Source organism: Mauremys mutica, chromosome 2 (genome assembly GCF_020497125.1).
Source record: "Mauremys mutica isolate MM-2020 ecotype Southern chromosome 2, ASM2049712v1, whole genome shotgun sequence".
Taxonomy (NCBI): domain Eukaryota; kingdom Metazoa; phylum Chordata; order Testudines; family Geoemydidae; genus Mauremys; species Mauremys mutica.
The window spans coordinates 37,024,733-37,044,947 of NC_059073.1; the positions used below are offsets into that span (position 1 = coordinate 37,024,733).

The 20,215-nt window shown below is 42.5% G+C and overlaps 1 protein-coding gene across 3 annotated transcripts in view; it reads right to left on the reverse strand.

Moving 5' to 3' along the window:
- The window catches only part of ZFPM2 (zinc finger protein, FOG family member 2), a 469,087-nt gene that overhangs the window by 225,130 nt on the left and 223,742 nt on the right, over positions 1–20,215 (reverse strand). The window contains exon 1 of one of the 3 annotated variants that reach the window (XM_045006804.1): positions 6,450–6,468. The exons of the other annotated variants lie outside the window; for them this stretch is intronic. The gene's annotated coding sequence lies outside the window, so the exon portion shown is untranslated. Of the gene's footprint in view, positions 1–6,449; positions 6,469–20,215 lie in introns of those variants that run through there. 3 annotated transcript variants of the gene reach the window in all.

The window sequence follows — 20,215 nt, forward strand, 5'->3', positions numbered from 1 at the left end:
ACCAGAGATTCTGCCTACTCAGGGTACGTCTACACTATGGGATTATTCTGAATTTACATAAACCGGTTTAGTAAAACAGATTGTATAAAATTGAGTGCACGCGGCCACACTAAGCACATTAAATTGGTGGTGTGCGTCCACGGTCCGAAGCTAGCGTCGATTTCTGGAGCGTTGCACTGTGGGTAGCTATTCCGTAGCTATCCCATAGTTCCCGCAGTCTCCCCCGCCCCTTGGAATTCTGGGTTGAGATCCCAGTGCCCAATGGGGCAAAAATCATTGTCGCGGGTGGTTCTGGGTAAATGTCGTCAGTCATTTCTTCCTCCGGGGAAGCAACAGCAGACAATCATTTCGCGCCCTTTTTGCCTGGATTGCTCTGGCAGACGCCATATCATGGCAACCATGGAGCCTGTTTTGCCTCTTGTCACTGTCACCGTATGTGTACTAGATGCCGCTGACAGAGGCGATTCAGCAGCGCTACACAGCAGCATTCATTTGCTTTTGCATGATAGCAGAGATGGTTATCAGCCGTACTGTATCATCTACCATGCCATTGTAAATTGGCAATGAGATGACGGTTACCAGTCCTTTTGTGCTGCACCATCTGCTGCTGTCATAGGTGCCCCTGGCTGAGATCGGCCGGGGGCGCAAAAGACAAAAATTAGAATGACTCCCCGAGTCAATCCCTCCTTTATGGTATCTAAAAATAGAATCAGTCCTGCCTAGAATATGGGGCAATTGTACTAGAGAACCAGTGTATCAGAGAACCAGAGAGCACAACCGCTCCGTGTCAGATCCCGCAGAAATGATGAGCTGTATGCCAGTCACTGGGGGTGCCCCTGCAACAACCCCACCTGTTGCTTCCCTCCTCCCCCAGCCTTCCTGGGCTACCATTGCAGTGTCCCCCCATTTGTGTGATGAAGTAATAAAGAATGCAGGAATAAGAAACAGTGACTTGTTAGTGAAATAAAATGAGAGGAAGGCAGCCTTCAGTTGCTATGATAGTCCAGACAGGACATTAAGCAGTGTGGGGGAGAGGAGCCCAGCATCCCGCTGCTATGATAGTCCAGGCAGAACAGAATCTTTTCTTTACACATGAAGGGCAGGGGCTGATGGAGCTCAGCCCCCTGTTGCTATGATGAAGACGGTTACCAGTCGTACTGCACCATCTACCAGGAATGATCAGGAGTTTTTTACCCAGGCGCCCCCAGCCGACCTCACCGGAGGCCAGCCAGGAGCACTCACGGGCTGATGATGACAGATACCAGTCCTTTTGCACTGCACCATCTGCCACAAGGCTGATGATGACGATGGATATCAGCCATATTGTACCATCAGCCACCCATGGGGGGGGGGGGGCGAGGATGCTGCCGTTGACTGCTGCAGCATCGCGTCTATCAGCAGCATTCAGTAAACATAGGGTGACATTTAAAAGTGTCAAGAGAGGATTTTTTTCCCTTTTACTTCTGGAGGTGGGTGAGGGGGGTAAATTAACGAGCTATGCCCTGAACCACCGCGGACAATGTGTTTGACACTACAGCCATTTGGAGCTCAGCCAAGAATGCAAATGCTTTTCGGAGACTGCAGGAACTGTGGGATAGCTTGAGTCCTCAGTCCCCCCCCCCTCCCTCCATGAGCGTCCATTTGATTCTTTGGCTTTCCGTTACGTTTGTCACGCAGCAGTGTGCTGAGTCCCTGCTGTGGCCTCTGTCTGGAGATTTTTTAAAAATGCTTTGGAATTTCATCTTCTGTAACGGAGCTCTGATAGAACAGATTTGCCTGCCCATACAGCGATCACATCCGTACGGTCCATGCTGGAGCTCTTTTTGGATTTGGATTTCGGACTGCATTGCCACCCGTGCTGATCGGAGCTCCACGCTGGGCAAACAGGAAATGATATTCAAAAGTTCGCGGGGCTTTTCCTGTCTACCTGGCCACTGCATCCGAGTTCTGATTGCCGTCCAGAGCGGTCAGTGGTGCACTGTGGGATACCGCCCGGAGGCCAATACCGTCGATTTGCGGCCACACTAACCCTAATCCGATATGGTAATACCGATATTAGCGCTACTCCTATCATTGGGGAGGAGTACAGAAACCGGTTTAAAGAGCCCTTTATATCGATATAAAGGGCCTCTTAGTGTGGACGGGTGTGGCGTTGAATCAGTTTAACGCTCCTAAAACCAGTTTAAATGCGTAGTGTAGACCGGGCCTCAATTAGTAAACTGGATGCCTGTCCCAGATTTAGGGCTGGTGATGGTTGCAAAATTGACCTTGTGGGTCTGGGAATGAGGGGAATGAGAATCTCTTCCTTGCTGGCAAGCAATCCCACGGCTTTCAACACATCTCCTAAATCCAGAGATTCACTAGTCACCCATGTGAATTTCTGGATTTAGGATACATCCAGACTGTGGAGAAGGTTTTCCTTGTTCATGGGAATAAACCCTGACCATTTTCCAAAGAGCAGAATGGTTATGTGCTCTGTTTCCAGGCAAAGATATCTGTATTTCAGTGGTGAATACTGCAGATTGCAAAACTACTCCATTAAATATTGTGGTCCATATCCTTCATATGAACTGGCACAAATCCAGTCAGCTATATTGGTTTACACCAGTTTATATATGTGAGAATAAGAATTCTGTATAATGACAGCTTCAGACATTTGCAAAGGTGATATATAAATTGGAAAGGTTAATTATGTAGCAATTATATCCAACATACATTTTATTTAAATTTCCATAGGAATACTGAGATAAATGAAATTAACTTTTAAACAATCTCTGTAAGATAATTAGAGATGGGGGGCTTTTCTGAACTGCAGGTCAACGTATTGAACACACATACACACACACACACACACACACACACACACACACACACACACTGTAGTATTTTCTACATAAAGATGAAACCACGAGCATTTGCTTGCTTTTTATACACTAAAAAAAGCCATGTCTATGGACATGTCACATTTAACTGATACCCAAGGAATCATGAGAATCTTTGAAAACGCTTTTAAAAAATAATTCAGCCTCCCTTTCTGCCACTGACATTTTTCATCTGAAAAGGGTTCAGATTCAGTCAAACAGTGACTCCTTATCTGTACCTGTGGATTTACAACAGGCCTGTCTTTTAATGGATTAAGAACGACAAATTTAGGGCAGATCATCCAGTGATACCCAAACACCTAGCAAAGTTTTAAAGTGCACAAATTCATGCTTTCTTTTATTTAAATAAGTAATAAATAATTAAATATTAATTGTGACACGTTTCTGAGTGGTAGTTGTGATAGTATGTATCAGCAAAAAGAGCGAGCAAGTACTCCTCATTCTTTTTGCTAATATTAATTGTGTTTCTTAAAAGCTGTTTAGGAAGGAAACAGGCATAAAAACCAGCAATCACTTTCCAAAATAATGGATGCTTTTTTCTTCCACGTTGACTACTGAATAGGTTCCCATGTGCTTTCCCCCTCTTCCATTCTCCTTTGCTCTGTTATGCCTAAATGTGTGTTTTGGTGCAAACCATGGATTTCATCATTGCATTGCAGTTTTATACCAGTGTCACTCCAGTCTGAGTAGCTCAGTAGTGAATCATGTCCAAGCTGTTGTAAAATGTGCTCTTCTAGGGTTATTATAATAGATGCCTAGTAGCAACTAGTGTAGTGAAGGCTGTGAAACACAGTGCATTATATCCCCCTCATTTCCCCCACACATATCTTTTCAAAACAAGACACCTTGTGGGCTGAAATTTTCCATGCTAGGATTTACCTGAAGCATTTGTTTCAGCAGCCATTTTAAAGTTACAGATCAGTGGGGGGGGGGAGGGTGGAGTGGGGGGAGTGTTACATTTTATCCCATTGTAAACAAATGGTAACCATACTTTCTTTGAACAAGGATGAAACAAAAAACAAATAAAGTTTGATACCTGGCACAGTTCTTCTCACTCAGGATCTTTGCTTAACTTAGGGAAAAATTAAATTTAACACGTATTGACTTCAAAATCACCTCTGAGCAAGTTTGATATGCACCTATTAAGATTTTGTACCAGAACCTGTGTCCTTATCCCATTTGTGACATCACTACATATTTTCCTCTGCTTGAGCAGAAAGGGCCAGATGTTGGCACTACAATTTGTAGGAGAAAGATAATAAATATTTCTATTAGAAATCCTCCTCCAAACTCCCCTAAATATTGAGGATAGGGGGGAAATCAGAGTTTTAGTGTGTCTGACACTTTTATTGCATTTTACAATCTTCTATAAATTTGAATTTCTGTGTAGAGTGGAAGATACCAAAACTGTGGCAAGGAAGGGATCAAACTTGTGAGATGAAAGAGCAATGGCTCTCCTGTAGTCCTTGTCTTGCTTGTCTATGGCACATTCCCCTTAGATCTAAGCAAGTGACTTCAGAGTTATGGCACAGCGGCCACTTTGTGGATCTTAGAGGAGACTATATTAAGAAGAAAATCTGCATTTGAATATGAATTGAAAAGGAGTCCTCTAAGCCTCACTCTAACCAAAGAGTTTGGGTCAGTCCTGACAATACGAAAAGGAGGTAGGGGGCATGGTGCTTTGAGAAGCTGCTGTCCCTTCCCTGACTGGGGCTACTCAGAATCTCCCCAGCTGACCACCTAACACATTGCAGAGAAGAGAAGAGACACTCTGGTTATTCTATTGTGTGATTACGAGGCAGGAGTAGGAATCCTGGGCACAATGGTATAAGAGCTTGACAGGCACTGCCTTTCTTTAGGGAAGACCCTGGCAAAGTAATGCTCCCTTCCCCACACAGCCACCAAGGGGAAAAGGGGAACAGCTCTCTGATTCTGTACTCCAGCCCAAAGGAAGTGGGAAATTCTATGCACAATGTGCTGTTTACAATTTCTGACTATTCATAATCTTTACTGGACAACTTTGACATGGAACTTATGTATATTTTGACACTTAATAACAAGTGATAACAAGCACAATGCATACACAGAGGTCAAGAATATAGTATTTGAATGCATCATGACTAGTATGCCAAATTTTAACATCAGACTGGTAATTATATTTTCCTGTATTTATTCAGCAATGCATCCCCAGACCTGCTAATTGTCCTATTGAGAAGTACAGTAGAGAGCATAAGTATGGGAAAATAGATTTCCCGCCTTTAAGGTTTGTAAATTAGGTACAAACTGGAATTAATGGACATTTCAGTTTTAGTGATATTTACTTCACTTTTCTTTGCTGTACAGCAACTTACTTTTTGCAGCTTGTTCTTCAAGAACATCCTTATTTCCAGCTTGCTGAGTAAGTTTATACAAAATATTTGAGACACATTGTATGGGCTAATCAATTTTGGTAAAAGATAATGTTGTTAGTGCTGTGGGCTGTTTCTCTTATCTTGTTGATATAGCATACTTTTAAAGCCTGTGATTACTCAAAGACTTATGATAGCTGCACTGCAAAAGAAGCCCCAAGTCATGACTCACTAGTACAGCTACAAAACATCCCATGGCTTTTAAGATATCAGGCCACCTTGGTGGATCTTGGGCCGGAATTAAAGGACTCCATTGTAGGAAATTCTTTCCTATTTGCAGATGTTGTAAGGGATGTCACTAAATCCGTAGTAATTAAGGGGAAAATGTTCTATGCTTTTCAATAAAACATAACCCACTTTTTTATAACTTCAGAAAACATGTAGTGTTTTGTATAACAGTGGTACCCAGTAGCAGTTATTGGCCCTTTACAGGATTTGACCATGGTTTCAAATATCAGAGGAATCCAAGTACAGCAAACATAGTACAGTAAATGGTATTCTCTGGACACAGTAACAACTGGCTTTCACTCCATCTGCCCACATTCTAGAGTAAGAAAACAAGGGTGCACACAGCTGAAGGTGAATGACAGGCAACACCTGTTTGGCACAGTTACTCTACTCATAAATAATTTTGCCTGCATCTATATGTTTAAAATATTGAAAACATTGCAGGAAAGTACTTGGCAACCTAATGGCAATAACCTTTATCAGGAATAGCCTTATAACAGGAGGCCGTTTAGCAAAAGAGTATAGGCTAGACCTTCCTCTGGTGTAAATGGATATTGGTTCACTAATTCCACTGGAGCTCTGCCAACTTCCACTGGCTAAGGATCTTGTCCTATATGGGTATATTTCTTCATGTCTGAGAAACACTGTATATTGTGGAATCAAATATGGATAACCCTGAAGTCACACTGAGTTCAAAAAGCTCTCAAAGATTGTTGAAATCCTCAACTTCTGACAAAGCCAGCCAAGGTACCTGAAGTATGGCATACAGTACCTCTCACTGGTCTACAATGTAACCATTGGATAGCTCCCTGCGTGGTTACATCCAGTAATAATTTGAGAGGGACATTTAACTGGTGATTGTCTCCACTACAAAAATGAAGCTAAGCTACTGTGCACACCTTTGAATACTGTAAAAAAAATGGTTCCTCACCTTCTCGTAACTGCTGTTTTTCATAGAATCATAGAATCATAGAATTCAAGATCAGAAGGGACCATTATGATCATCTAGTCTGACCTCCTGCAAGATGCAGGCCACATAAGCCGATCTACCCACTCCTTTAGCAAGCGACCCCTGCCCCATGCTTCGGAGGAAGGCGAAAAACCTCCAGGGCCACTGCCAATCTGCCCTGGAGGAAAATTCCTTCCCGACCCCAAATATGGTGGTCAGCTGAACCCCGAGCATGCGGGCAAGACTCTCCAGCCATACCCTCTGGAAAAAGGTTAAGAATATCATATCATTGACCCATTGTACTATTTACCAGTTTGGCACTTAATTGTCCTATTGACTAAGCCCGTTATCCTATTATACCATCTCCTCCATAAACTTATCTAGCTTAATCTTAAAGTCATGGAGGTCCTTCGCCCCTACTGTTTCCCTCGGTAGGCTGTTCCAGTATTGCACTCCCCTGATGGTCAAGATGTGTTGCTCATGTCCATTCCAATTAGGGGAAGGCTTTTTCCCCTAGCAGCACCCGTTGGTTCGGCTGTGGAGCCCCCTGGAGTGGCGCTCACATGGTGGTAAATATAGGTCCTTGCCGACCCACTGCCTCTTCATTTCCTTCTTGTCAGCTACTCCGACAGAGGGGAAGGTGAGTGGGTCTTGGAATGGACATGAGCAATACATCTCTAAGAACAACAGTTACAAGAATGTGAATAACTGTTTTTTCTTCTTCAAGTGCTTGCTCACGTTGATTCCAATGAGGTGACTCCAAAACCCTAACCAGGAGGTGGGGTCAGAGTTCATGGAATCACTGACTGGAGCACCACTCTGCCGAATGCTGCATCGTCTCTGGTGTGCTGGCTGATAGCATAATGAGAGGTGAAAGCGTGAACTGAGGACCATGTCGCCACCCTGCAGATCTCCTGGATCAGGATTTGGGTGAGGAATGCTGCCAAGGAGGTCTGCTCTCTTGTGGAATGTTCCCTTAGTGCAGGGGCCAGAACCTTTGCCAGATCATAGTATGCCCGTAGTATGTGATCCATGATGAAATTCTCTGTGATGAGAGCGGGAGGCCCTTCATTCTATTCACAACTGCCATGAACAACTGGTTCGAATTACGGAATGGCTTTGTGCATTCAATGTAAAAGGCCAGCACGCATCAAACATCCAAGGAGTGTAGCCTTTGTTCTCGACTATCCACGTGAGGCTTAGGATAAAAAACTGATAGGAAAATTTCCTGACTGGTGTGGAATTGGGATACAACTTTTTTAAGCTCCGATGCTCTCCTTGCTGACATAATGGTGACTAGAAAGGCTACCTTCCATGATAAGTAGAACAATGAACAAGTCACCAGGGGTTCAAACAGGGACCCCAATAGTCTGGACAGTACCAGGTTGAGATCCCACACCGGGATTGGTTGCCTAACCTGCCTGTCCAGACCTTTCAGGAAACAACTGACCATTAGGTTGGTGAAGACTGAACATCCAGCTGCTCCCAGGTGGAAGGCTGATATGGCTGCCAGGTGGACTTTGAGAGGCCCTGCTGTTTTAGGTGTAGTAGGTAGTCTAAGATGAGCAGTATGGGCACCTGCATCGGGGAAGTGCGAACCTGAGAACACCAAATAGGACCTCCCTAATGGGCTCGGAGCACAGGAGCTCCACTGGGTTTAGCCATGAAGCTTACAAGCAGTGAAGTGTAGAGACTCGAGATTGGGATGATGAAGGTGACCGTGGTCTTGGGTAACCAAGTCCAGAAGCAGGGGCAACGAGATTAGAGCATCCATCGACAGTTCCAGGAGTGTGGTATTCCAGTGCTGGCGAGGCCACCTTGTCCCTGTGGATCTTGAGCAGAACCTTGTGGACGAGTGGAAATGGTGGGAATGTGTACAATTGATGGTCCATCCAGGGGAGGAAGAATGCGTGCACGAGAGAGCCCAGACTGTGATTCCAGAAGGAACAGAACCAAGGGCATTTTCTGTTGCTCTTCATGGTGAACAGGTTGATTTGGAGAACTCCCCACCTGTGGAAAATGTTGTGCACTATGTCCGGGCGGATAGACCACTCGTGATCGTGGAAGGATCTGCTAAGATAGTCTGTCAGCTCGTTCTGAGAACCTTCTAGGTGAATAGAGTGGGCTATGAAGAAGTCCTACAGCATGAGTGCTTCCCCACATAGAGGAGAGAAATGTGCCCTCCCTGCTTGTTTATATAAAACATCAAAGTTGTGTTGTTGTCATGATCCCCACACACTTTCCTTGCAAATGGGCCTGGAAGGTTTGGCATGCCAGTTGGACCACTCTCAGCTCCTTGATGCTGACGTGGAGTGAGAGCTCATATTGCAACCCAGAGACCTTGGGTCTGGAGTTTCCTCAGGTGAGCACCCCATTCCTGACACATCTGTCACCAGGGACAGAGAGGGCTGGGGCTTGTCAAAGGGAACTCCCTCACACAGCTCCTGTGGGTTGAGCCACCAATGAAGAGACTCGAGAACTTCCACGGGAGGGTGACCACCTTGTTCAGACTGTCACGCCCTGGCCAATAGGCTGATGCCAGCCAAACTTGGAGACGCCTGAGCCTCAGTTTCACGTGTTGTTCCATGTACGTACATGCTGCCATGTGGCCGAGAAGTTTCAAGCAACCCCTTGCTGTGGAGGCGGGGTAATGCTTGAAGGTTTGATTTATGTCTATCATTGAAACTATGAAAACTAGGGGAAGCACTTGCGAAGGCAAGTGACTGCAGTTCCAATGACCGTCACTAGTGGTAAGAAGGAACTGAAGAGGCAGAGGGTTGGTAGAGACCTATATTCACCGTCATTAGGGCACCACTCCAGGGGGCTCCACTGCCAACCCGATGGGTGCTGCTAGGGGAAAAACCTTCCAACAACTGTGCTCGTGGCATGTGCACACCTAATTGGAATCAACATGAGCAAGCACTTGAAGAAGAACACAATGAATTTACATAAAAGATGTGGTGTCCCATTTATGCAGTTGCAATTCCTCTCAAAACAAGGTAGAGCTCAGCATATAAAATGATCATGCACTTGCCTGATGGACTTAAAGTGCCTTATTGGGATGCCTCTTCTAAATTGTCCACCCTCAACTCTCAAGTCTCTGAGACACAACACACACTAAACTACAGTTTTGAACATAAACTTGAAATATGACGTTCTCTATTCAAGTTCTCCAGCCAAAACCTGATAAATCAGGCTAGCCATGCAGTGATCTTATCCTTTCTGACTCTTTAATAAATCGAACCTTGTAAGTTCACGCTGTTGGAAGTTGTCACTAAATGAAATTGTGACCTTATCCGATGCGTGAACTTATCCTGCTGACAACTACATTTATTGTGTGGATAAGAAAGCAAAAAAAAAAAAACCTTTTGATAATTTTGATCTTAGCCATATGTAACTTTAAGAGATGGGATCTTTTTGATGTTCCATTAATGATTGGCTATGATCAGACCCTCTACTCAGAGGAAAACATTCTCTAAAGGTAAGTGCCACAGACACTGGAAGACAGTATCAAAAATGCATGAAGAGGTACTGGGTGACAGCAGTGAATCAGAAGCTATTAGCCTAACACAAAGAGCTTTGAATTAGCTTGTAATTGCACTGGAAAAGATAACATAATGGAGGTGGCAAAATAGAAACATTCCCTTTTCACAGGATTCATTTAGTAGCTGAAAACTCTAAAATAAGTAACTGGAAATCTATGTACTGGTAACCTAAAGCACACTAAGTCACAGCACTCCTTGATTAATGCATAATATTCCCCTTTGCCATACTGACTGGAAGTTACCATAACTAATACTGAAGAACATCAGTTGATAAGGTTATTAATAGAGATATGATATGAAAATGCCCAATTGTCTGTTACAATGTTTGTCTGTCAAGTACTAAATATATTGTTACTTAATTCAGTTTAAATATGAAAGTGAGCTCACACTTCTCCATAACTGATAGCACTGTATTCCACTCTGAAGTGTATTAGCTCTGGAATCAGGGGACTTGGCAGGTGTTACAGTAGGATCTATTTCACAGCACTACAAAATCTACTGTGGGATACATACAGCTGCTGTGGCTGTCACATTAGAAATGGTCTTAAATGCGCATGAGGAAGGGTCACAGTAGGGTTCAAACAGAACCAGGCTAAATCATTATTGATCTTTAAAAAAAAAAAAAACTAAAGTTACTTTTCTAAGAAAAGTACACTAACTACTAATATTACATACCTACTAACCCTGCCAACTTTCCTTCATCCTGGTGATGCCCCCACAATCCTGCTGACCTAATGGTTAGGGCGGAAACAATGAAAATGCTTCTCTTTTTTCCATAATACATATACTGTTGCTGCTGCTTATCTGCCTTTAGTACCCTTATGGCCAGATCCATTCTCTCTCTCAGGGCTAGTCCACACTTACCGTCCGGGTCGACGCGGCGAGTTCGACTTCTCGGAGTTCGAACTATCGCGTCTGATCTAGACGCGATAGTTCGAACTCCGGAAGCGCCGCGGTCGACTCCGGTACTCCACCACTGCAAACGGCGGTGGCGGAGTCGACCTTGGAGCCGCGGAGTTCGACCCCGCCGCGTCTGGACGGGTGAGTAGTTCGAATTAGGGTACTTCGAATTCAGCTACGCTATTCACGTAGCTGAATTTGCGTACCCTAATTCGAACCCCCTTTTTAGTGTGGACCAGGCCTCACTCACCTAGCTCCTGCAGGAGGAGGAGGAAGTATATTTGCTCATGTACTTCCTTCATCTATACTGTAAGGCTCTCATCCTCCATAATATGAGCCTCAGGAAGCAAAGGGAGTGAAACAACATGTCAGGGGGCAGTTGGGGGAAAAGACCAGGTAGAGAGAGCCTGGGAAGAGTGTTGGGGAAAGCACAGAAGGGGAGAAAAAAGGGATGGATAGAATCAGGAGAGAGGGCAAATGAGGTGAGAGAAACTGGGCTTGGTGAGGGGTGAAAGGGAGCCCCTGGAAAACAAGGAGATTGAGGGTGGTGAGAAAGAACCTGGGGGACAGAAAGAGTGAGCTGCATTTATGAAGGGGGAATGCGTAGGTGGCAGAAGGGGCAGGAAGAAAGAGCCTGAGTAAGGGAAAACAGAGTTTATGAGGTATGGGAACGAGGGAACGCATATATACATGTGAATGCAAAATACACGTGTGCTTGTCTGTCTATACATCTATATAGGTACATACTTAACTATTCTTACTGCCCACAAATTAATTTATTACTCAAAATATGTGTAAGCGGTTTTAATTACCCTAAACTAAGCCACCAAAAATACAAATATTTCCCAGCCTAGCAGCTTAGCTGAACTCTGATTAAACCAAACTCTTTGTGAAGTGTACCTAGGTTATGCCCTCCAACAGTTGTTTACTTAAGGCATATATCTGAAATTATAATTTTTCTGAAAGTTTTACATCACTGAACCCTTCAGAAATTCAGACTTCTACTTTATTTGAAAAATATAACCACCTTACACTTGTTGATATATAATAAAATCAATATAAGTGAAGGAAATAAAAACTTTACATTTATAGTGTACCTCAGATTCAGATAATCTCAAAACTGTTTACATTCACACAAAAAAGTAAGATCACTTGGTCATCACTGAGATGCAGCCACCTCTGGGGTGAAACATAACAACCATGTTGCACCAGCAACATAACAGTTCTGAAAGAGGAAAAATTAAGCAAACCATCTCCAGCTTCAAATATTAATACAGTTCAGAGCATGTCCCTACTCTGGTGAAAATTCCATGTCAATTTTAAAATTATCACAAATTCTCAGAGCTTTTGTTTCATATCTCACTTCAAAGATTCAGCAGAGAAGATGACTTACTACTAAAAACATAGATACTGCTATACCATATATTAATAATCACCCATAAACTGTGTCAATACAATCGATTTTAGGGATGGATCCAAACCATTTCAAAAGTATTTCTTAGCTGTCAAAGTCAGAAAGGAAGAGGAATCGCTGAAATTATGAAAATTGCTGGCTAGAGTTCGGTCAACCACTTGAGTGCAGCAGCCTCTTTTATAGCTGTAACGGGAATATTTTCTTCATTTGGACAATTTTGTTCAGTTTTGAGAAATCTACTCAAAGAAGGAAAAGTAAGAAATATAGACATTCTAGTTTAAGGCATGAACAAAAATCATCCAGCAAATGAAGATGTTTATACCAAGAAAACCTGATAATCCTAGTGAATAACAAAGATCAGTTCAGCTGTTTCAAAGTCATTACAGTCAATTTATTTTTTCTTAATCAGTTACTTATAATATGACACATGGTTTACTAGCAGTAAAACCTCTTCTACTGAACAGAGACTGAAAATATTGTGACTGGGAGAATGGCAGTCATCTTAGGATGTATTTCATACAATTCTGCCAATTTTATTCATAATGGGTAAAATCAATGAGACAGTCAATGGGACTTAGGTTCCTACATCACTATGGTGTTTTGAAAAGTTTATGCAATGTTTTATTTAAAAGGACACGTGTATCATAGAATCATAGAATATCAGGGTTGGAAGGGACCTCAGGAGGTCTTCTAGTCCAACCTCCTGCTCAAAGCAGGACCAATCCCCAAATAAATCATCCCAGCCAGGGCTTTGTCAAGCCTGACCTTAAAAACCTCTAAGGAAGGAGATTCCATCACCTCTCTAGGTAACCCATTCCAGTGCTTTACCACCGTCCTAGTGAAAAAGTTTTTCCTAATATCCAACCTAAACCTCCCCCACTGCAACTTGAGACCATTACTCCTTGTTCTGTCATCTGGTACCACTGAGAACAGTCTAGATCCATCTTCTTTGGAACCCCCTTTCAGGTAGTTGAAAGCAACTATCAAATATCCACTCATTCCTCTCTACTGCAGACTAAATAATCCTAGTTCTCTCAGCCTCTCCTCATAAGTCATGTGCTCCAGCCCCCTAATCATTTTTGTTGCCCTCCACTGGACTCTTTCAATTTTTTCCACATCCTTCTTGTAGTGTGGGGCCCAAAACTGGACACAGTACTCCAGATGAGGGGAATGATCACGTCCCTCGATCTGCTGGCAATGCCCCTACTTATACAGCCCAAAATGCCGTTAGCCTTCTTGGCAACAAGGGCACTCATATCCAGCTTCTTGTCCACTGTAACCCCTAGGTATCCAGTGTTCCAGTATTGGCCATATTGTGTCCTTGCTGAGGCCAGTGCATCCCAGGGATGAATCCGGGGGCACTGTGTCTCAGGGAGGAACAAAGCCTCGCAGATCTGGCCACATCATGACACAGGATAAGTACACACCTTGCACCACCCCTTAGAAGGGGACAGTATGTGCTCCCTTCTGCAGCCAATAAGGTCTAATGAATTTCATGGAAAGGGACTAGAACCATGGCCCTGTCCCTTTTGGCCTGTCTTGAACCCCAGAGAGCACTGGCAAGGAGCAGATGCTGCACTCAGAAGAGAACAGGGACTAGAGTTGTAGATGGTCACAGCACAGGGGGCACCTGTGCAAGAGCTAGTCACATTCTGACACCAAGTATGTCAAGCATCCTCCTCTGATGACGACAATTACACAGACATGCAATGTGTGGTGCATTGATTCATCATAACTAGGGACCTACCTTATTCACGGCCATGGAAAACACATCACGGACTGTGAAATCTGGTCTTTTGTATGCTTTTACCCTATACCATACAGATTTCATGGAGGAGACCGATGTTTCTCAAATTGGGGGTCCTGACCCAAAAGGGAGTTGCAGAGGGGTCTGCAAGGCTATTTTAGGGGGGCTGTGGTATTGCCACCCTTACTTCTGCGCTGCTGCCTTCAGAGCTGGGTGGCTGGAGAGTGGCGGCTGCTGGCTGAGGGCCCAGCTCTGCATGTAGCAGCGCAGAAGTAAGGATGGTAATACCATACCATGCCATCCTTACTTCTGCACTGCTGCTAGTAGAGTCTCTGCCTTCAGAGCTAGAATCCCGGCCAGCAGCCGCTGCTTTCCAGCTGTCCAGCTCTGAAGGCAGCGCTGCCACCAGCAGCAAAACAGAAGTAAGGGTAGTAATATCACAACCCCCCCTACAATAATCTTGTGGCACTCCCCATAACTCCTTTTTGGGTCAGGACCCCTACAATTACAACACCGTGAAACTTCAGATTTAAATATCTAAAATAATTAAATTTATTTTTTTTTAAATCCTATGACCATGAAATTGATCAAAATGCACCATGAATTTGGTAGGGCCCTAATCATAACTGAATGACTGAAGTGAGGAATACATTCATCTAAATGATTATATAACACTTTTAGGCTTCTTCAGCCCTTGAGACAGATGGTTAAGTTAAGACGTAGGGTTTAAATAGAAATGGACCACTGTTTTAAAGTCTTGATCCTGAGATGAATGACCCCAGAGTACAGGAGTGTATGGATCCAGGGTTTTAGTTCAGCCTGCCACAAGAGTCATCTGAATGTTAAGGGTGCTCACATCTAGAGATTGAAAGAGAATCAGATCCTGGGTCTATCTTTAAGAGTTGACGTCTAAATCTTATCAAAGAAGAAAAAGGAAGTCTGGGGTTTATTTAATCATTGTATGAGATAGACCGGGGACAAAAGTCAATCTCACTGTTCAAAGGGTGTGTTTACTAACTGCACAGAAACAACAAAAGTGGGGGTAGAAATGCTTAAGATAATATTTAGAAGTAACAGCAACCTGTGCTGTTAAAGACTCCTCACTGTGATTTCTCTTGTGAGGGTTAATGTAAACTCTGCTTTTACACTGATACTTCAAACTGGCAAAGAAGTTTCTCAATTATATGGTGACACCGTACAGACCCAGCGTGCAGAGTAGGTACTTTATCCCAGTTACATGTAGTTTGTGCAACATTGCTCACTCTCTCCAACACAAATGCACATGACACGGAAATGCCAGACTTGGCAAGAGCAGGCTCATGATATTACTGAAGAGGGTTTTCTTGATAAGATCATCATCTGCTGCTGGACTCTTGGGTTTGCTCCTTTCCTCAGCAGAGAAGCAGCTGCCCCTGATAAGTGTCCCTTTGTGTGGAGATTCTCTTCTGATATATGCGGAGACATTTAATCCCCATGCCTGTTTGTTTTGTTAGTTGCTTCATGTAGCTAGAATACAACAACAGGTATATGGCGCTTTTTGTGTAAAACACTAAGTAAATGATGCACAGTTTTACAAACTAAGCAAACATAGCTCAGGCTCACACCTTCATTTTCTAAAAGAGAAACAACCCCGCACAAAGAAAGTTAAACACTTTGTCCTCACATGCATAAATCTTGCATTAAGAACTCTGGAATCCTTTGGGATGAAATGTGCTTTTTATTATTCTTTTACTACATACCTGTAAAATATTATTTTACATGTTATTATAAGTAATATGTAATGTATACATGTTTGTTGCACTAGGACACATTTTCATTTTTTCTTACTTTAAAAAAAATGTCTGGTGTCAAGATACTCTGCCATATCATAAGCATGGTGGTTTGAAGCCACATAACACTCTTAGCTTAACACAGAAATCTATCAACGTTAAACTTTTTAAAAGACTCATAATTAACATTATGGAATGTTTAAATGTATCAAAATGTATTGGAAAATATTCCAGTTAGCACTGAAAGTCAGAGCAATGAGATCAACTCTGAGTGTATCTATGGTGTCTTCTCAGTTTATGGTACTTACACTTAGAGATAAAAGGATCTATTTTCATCTTTCATTTGTGTATCAGAACAGATGAATTTATTTGTTCACTAACAGATATGCATGTTCAGAACTGTGAGCCTACCCCTTTGATACTGACTTCCAACACTCAGAACACATGTAGGGTGAGCAGATGTCCCGATTTTATAGGGACAGTCACGATTTTTGGTGTTTTTCTTATATAGGCTCCTATTACCCGCCACCCCCTGTCCCGATTTTTCACACTTGCTGTCTAGTCACCCTAAACACATGACTGGACAACCAAAAATATAAATTTAGCAGAGAAACCGATGCTCCAATATTTTTTGCCTCTTTAATTTGTAAAAAGTTCTACAGCTTTCTGAAAGAGACTCAGTACCAAGGAAAAAGAACAATTGCAAAGAAGGCACTAACTGCATCAGAATTTAGTATGGTCATCCACAAGATCCAGTTACCATAGGTCCCAGCGGAGAGAAGGGCTGGGATAAAGGGAGATTGAATGCCATGCTCCAGTGTATGCATTCTGTATACAGTTCCATTCATTATAAGCATAATTTATATGAAAAGTACAATTATTATAAATAGAGATGAATGTAGTATAAATATAATGTACAACACCAGAATTTAGATTAATCATTTATTTTCACTTGCTGGGGATGGCCAGACAAAACAGACACATGGCTTCGCATTGCTCCAGCACTCATGAGTTATGTGCTTATCTACAACTTCTATGATGAAGTACCAGCAGTGGCCAACGCAGCTTTTTCCCACTCTCACCTGGCAAGGAGACTGTGACGTCTTCTTTTGGATACAGATTGCATTACCCTTATACTTGGCTTTCATACCTCAATTTAGACTACTGCTGTGCACTCTACATGCAGCTACACCTTAAACTTTAATGGTGGTGCAGAAAGAGGCACCCACTTATTAAGCAGAGTATCTAACAATGGGTTAAATACACCCCTGTGCAGAGGGCCGGTGCAAGGCCTATGCACTACTTAAATGACACTATGAGGCTTACATAGGATTTAACTAGCACAGAGGCCTTGCGCCAGCCATCTGCATAGGATGAACTTGATAACACAAATAAACCCAACCAAGCCAACAAAACTATTCACATGAGTAAGAGAAGAATTCAGCTCACTATGTGACCCTAAGTAAATCAGCTATTCACTCTGGGTGAGATCCACAAAAGAGCGTAGGCACCTACATCCAACATTTAGGCACCGCTAAGATCATCAAACTGCTGGTCAGCTGCCACGTAAGCCTGTGGGTGTCTAAATCTCCACTGTTAAAGTTCACTTGGTGCCTACGTTTCTGACAGAGAGCAAATGCACAGCCATGTCAATGTGGGCACTCAGATTGCTATCTCATGCATATGTCCCAGCGGGATCCTCAAACGAGGCATTCCCCAACTTGTCTTGCCCATGTGGGCCCAACTTGATAGATGTCCTCACACAAAATAGCCACACTCCTCTCTCTGGTATTTCCTACTTGCTAGTTTAGGTGGCTCCTCGCTCACCATGCTCGCTTTTTTTGTGGAACTCATTCTTAGGCATCTAACTCTCTCCATACATTGTACAGAGAGTCTAGTACCCGAACCTGGGGCTGTGGATGGCAAAGGACCCAAAAGTTAGGCACTGCAACTTTCAGCATTATAATGCCCAAGTCCCTCAGTGGATCTAGCCCTCTGTGCCTCAGTTTACTTACCTGTAATGAGGAGTTTCACCAGTATTGCAATGCTTTGTAAAGCAATCGGAGACCCTTCAAAGAAAGTCATTACAAAAGTACAGCGTTCAAAACAACATTAGCCTGAGTGATGGCAGAATGCACCTTTTTTTTAATTTCTTCAGCAAATCCCCATGACTCCCAATGAAAAAACTCTATGTGTCCAAGGTCTCTCTCTGTAGTTCTAATGTGCCCATATTATCATGCTATCTGAACACCCAATTTGAAAAAGTATTTCAATTCGTCCTGCATGTTTTTTCCAGGTAATTTCACAACTCATCCAAACCAGTCAGGAATCACCGAGATCTGGTTGGATGAGGCTGCAGGCCTAATTTTTTGGCATGGCTGGTTCTAGCCTAGTATTCAGTAATCCATCAATTGTATGGAGAATGTAGGGGTAGATGGGGTTGGCAGGTGCATAAAGTGCTAGCTGTAAGACTGGAGGAGAAAGGCCACTGTTGTGATTTTTTTCATCCTACTTTAATTGTAGAAGGATGTCTAATGTGCCATTAAAGGTGTTTTAGATTAAGTCTGCCATATAGCTTCCTGAAAGTACTGAATTCAAGGATCTCAGTTCATCTGAAATTAACTGGCTTTATAATTCTATGGAGTGGAGAGTGTATTTAATCTTTGTGCGGTATTAGATGAGTAAATATGTCCTAATATGAAACTTCCTTGAACTTGTGATTCTTGTGATACATCGCTATACTTATCTCTGATGTAAAGAACCATGGCTAAGAAGGTTGTACTATCAAGAACAATACTTTATTTGTACTTTAATAGCAACTTCAAGGATCAATCTCAAGATACTTTATGAATATGAATTAGATGAGTCTCACAACACCCTTCTGGAATATGTAAGTATATTCACTTTTCAGAGGGGAAATTGAGGCACAGAGAGACTAACATTTTGAAATGTGTATGTCCAAATTTAGGAACCTAAGTGGATGTTTGGGAACTTTTTTCAGAGATGCTGAACACTTGCAGCTCCCATTTACTCCCATGATTGGTACCCCTAAAAAATCAGTCCACTTCTCTAATTGACTTAATATAGATTTTGGCCAAAAAGACTTGTCCAAGGTCTCAGAGACAGTAGCCAAGCTGGAAATAGGATTCCCATCTTTCACTTCCTCTCTTTCCATGGGACACAATGATTCTGCAAACATAAGAATTTCAGTTCGAGAAGTAATAGAATATTGCTGGAAAAATGCAGTAATAAAGTTGATAGTGCCAAATGAGATCAAAGGAATGTCAATGGGACACAAAATATATATCCTTCAGAATGGTTTAGTGCTTCTTTCCTTTGGTTATTTGTCAACTAACTTAAATGTATAATAACTTCCCAATGATATGAAATACTATACTAGCCTCAATGAAAGTCTGGATTTTGTGACAAATAATGAAGAATTATCCACCGTCATTTAAGTGTCCTGTTTTTTATTACATTCTTTTGATTCTTTGCAATTAGATTGAATCAAAGGGTTATTATTGAACAAAAAAGGTTTAAATAAGATTCAGATTTGAAAAAAATAAAGTAATGTCAGTTAATAATAACAATTCCTTCTTAGCCTCTCTTGGTGGAGTACTGTAGGGATATTAGAGCAGGAGTATAATTTGTTACTGACTATTAAGTTTATCGAGTAGCAAGGGTTAAGTACACAGCAAACAATCACAATGTAAAGCTGAAGGGTGACATCCCTAATTTCCTGGCTGGTAAAACTGGCAGCTTCCCAAATACAATAAATGAATTAAAAAATAAATAAATAAATAATCCACTCATCCTCCCTCTTCCCTCCCTTTCCACCCCCCATTCCCATTTAAAATGACATACATCAACACCTGGCTCTCCAGAGAAAAGAAGAGCTCTTTTTTAGCTGTGACTACAATTTCAACTTACTGTGTGATATCTTTCAATTTATAACCACTTCTTTCCTTTCTTACAGACAGGAACTGTTTGCAAGCCAGGAAGTCTGAGGGTACATCTACACAGCATTTTGGACCCAGTGGGAATGAGTCTCCCAGCTTCAGTTGACAGACATGGAGTTTCAGGGCTTGCACTAGCGCTCTAAAAATAGTGGGGAGACAGTGCTTTGAAGTTGTGGCTTGGGCTCTGAAGTCCACCCCATTTCCTAGGCTTCCCACCCAAGCGACCACTTCACAGCACTGTCTACACAGCTATTGCTACAGTTCTAGCATGAGTCCTGCTAGCCCAAATCTGTCAAATTGGGCTGGAAGGCTCACTCCCATTCACTCACTGTGTAGACATACTCTCAGAGTAGAGAATATTTGGTTGGAGGCTAGTTTAAATTGGCATTAGATCTCTATAATTTTTAAATTTAT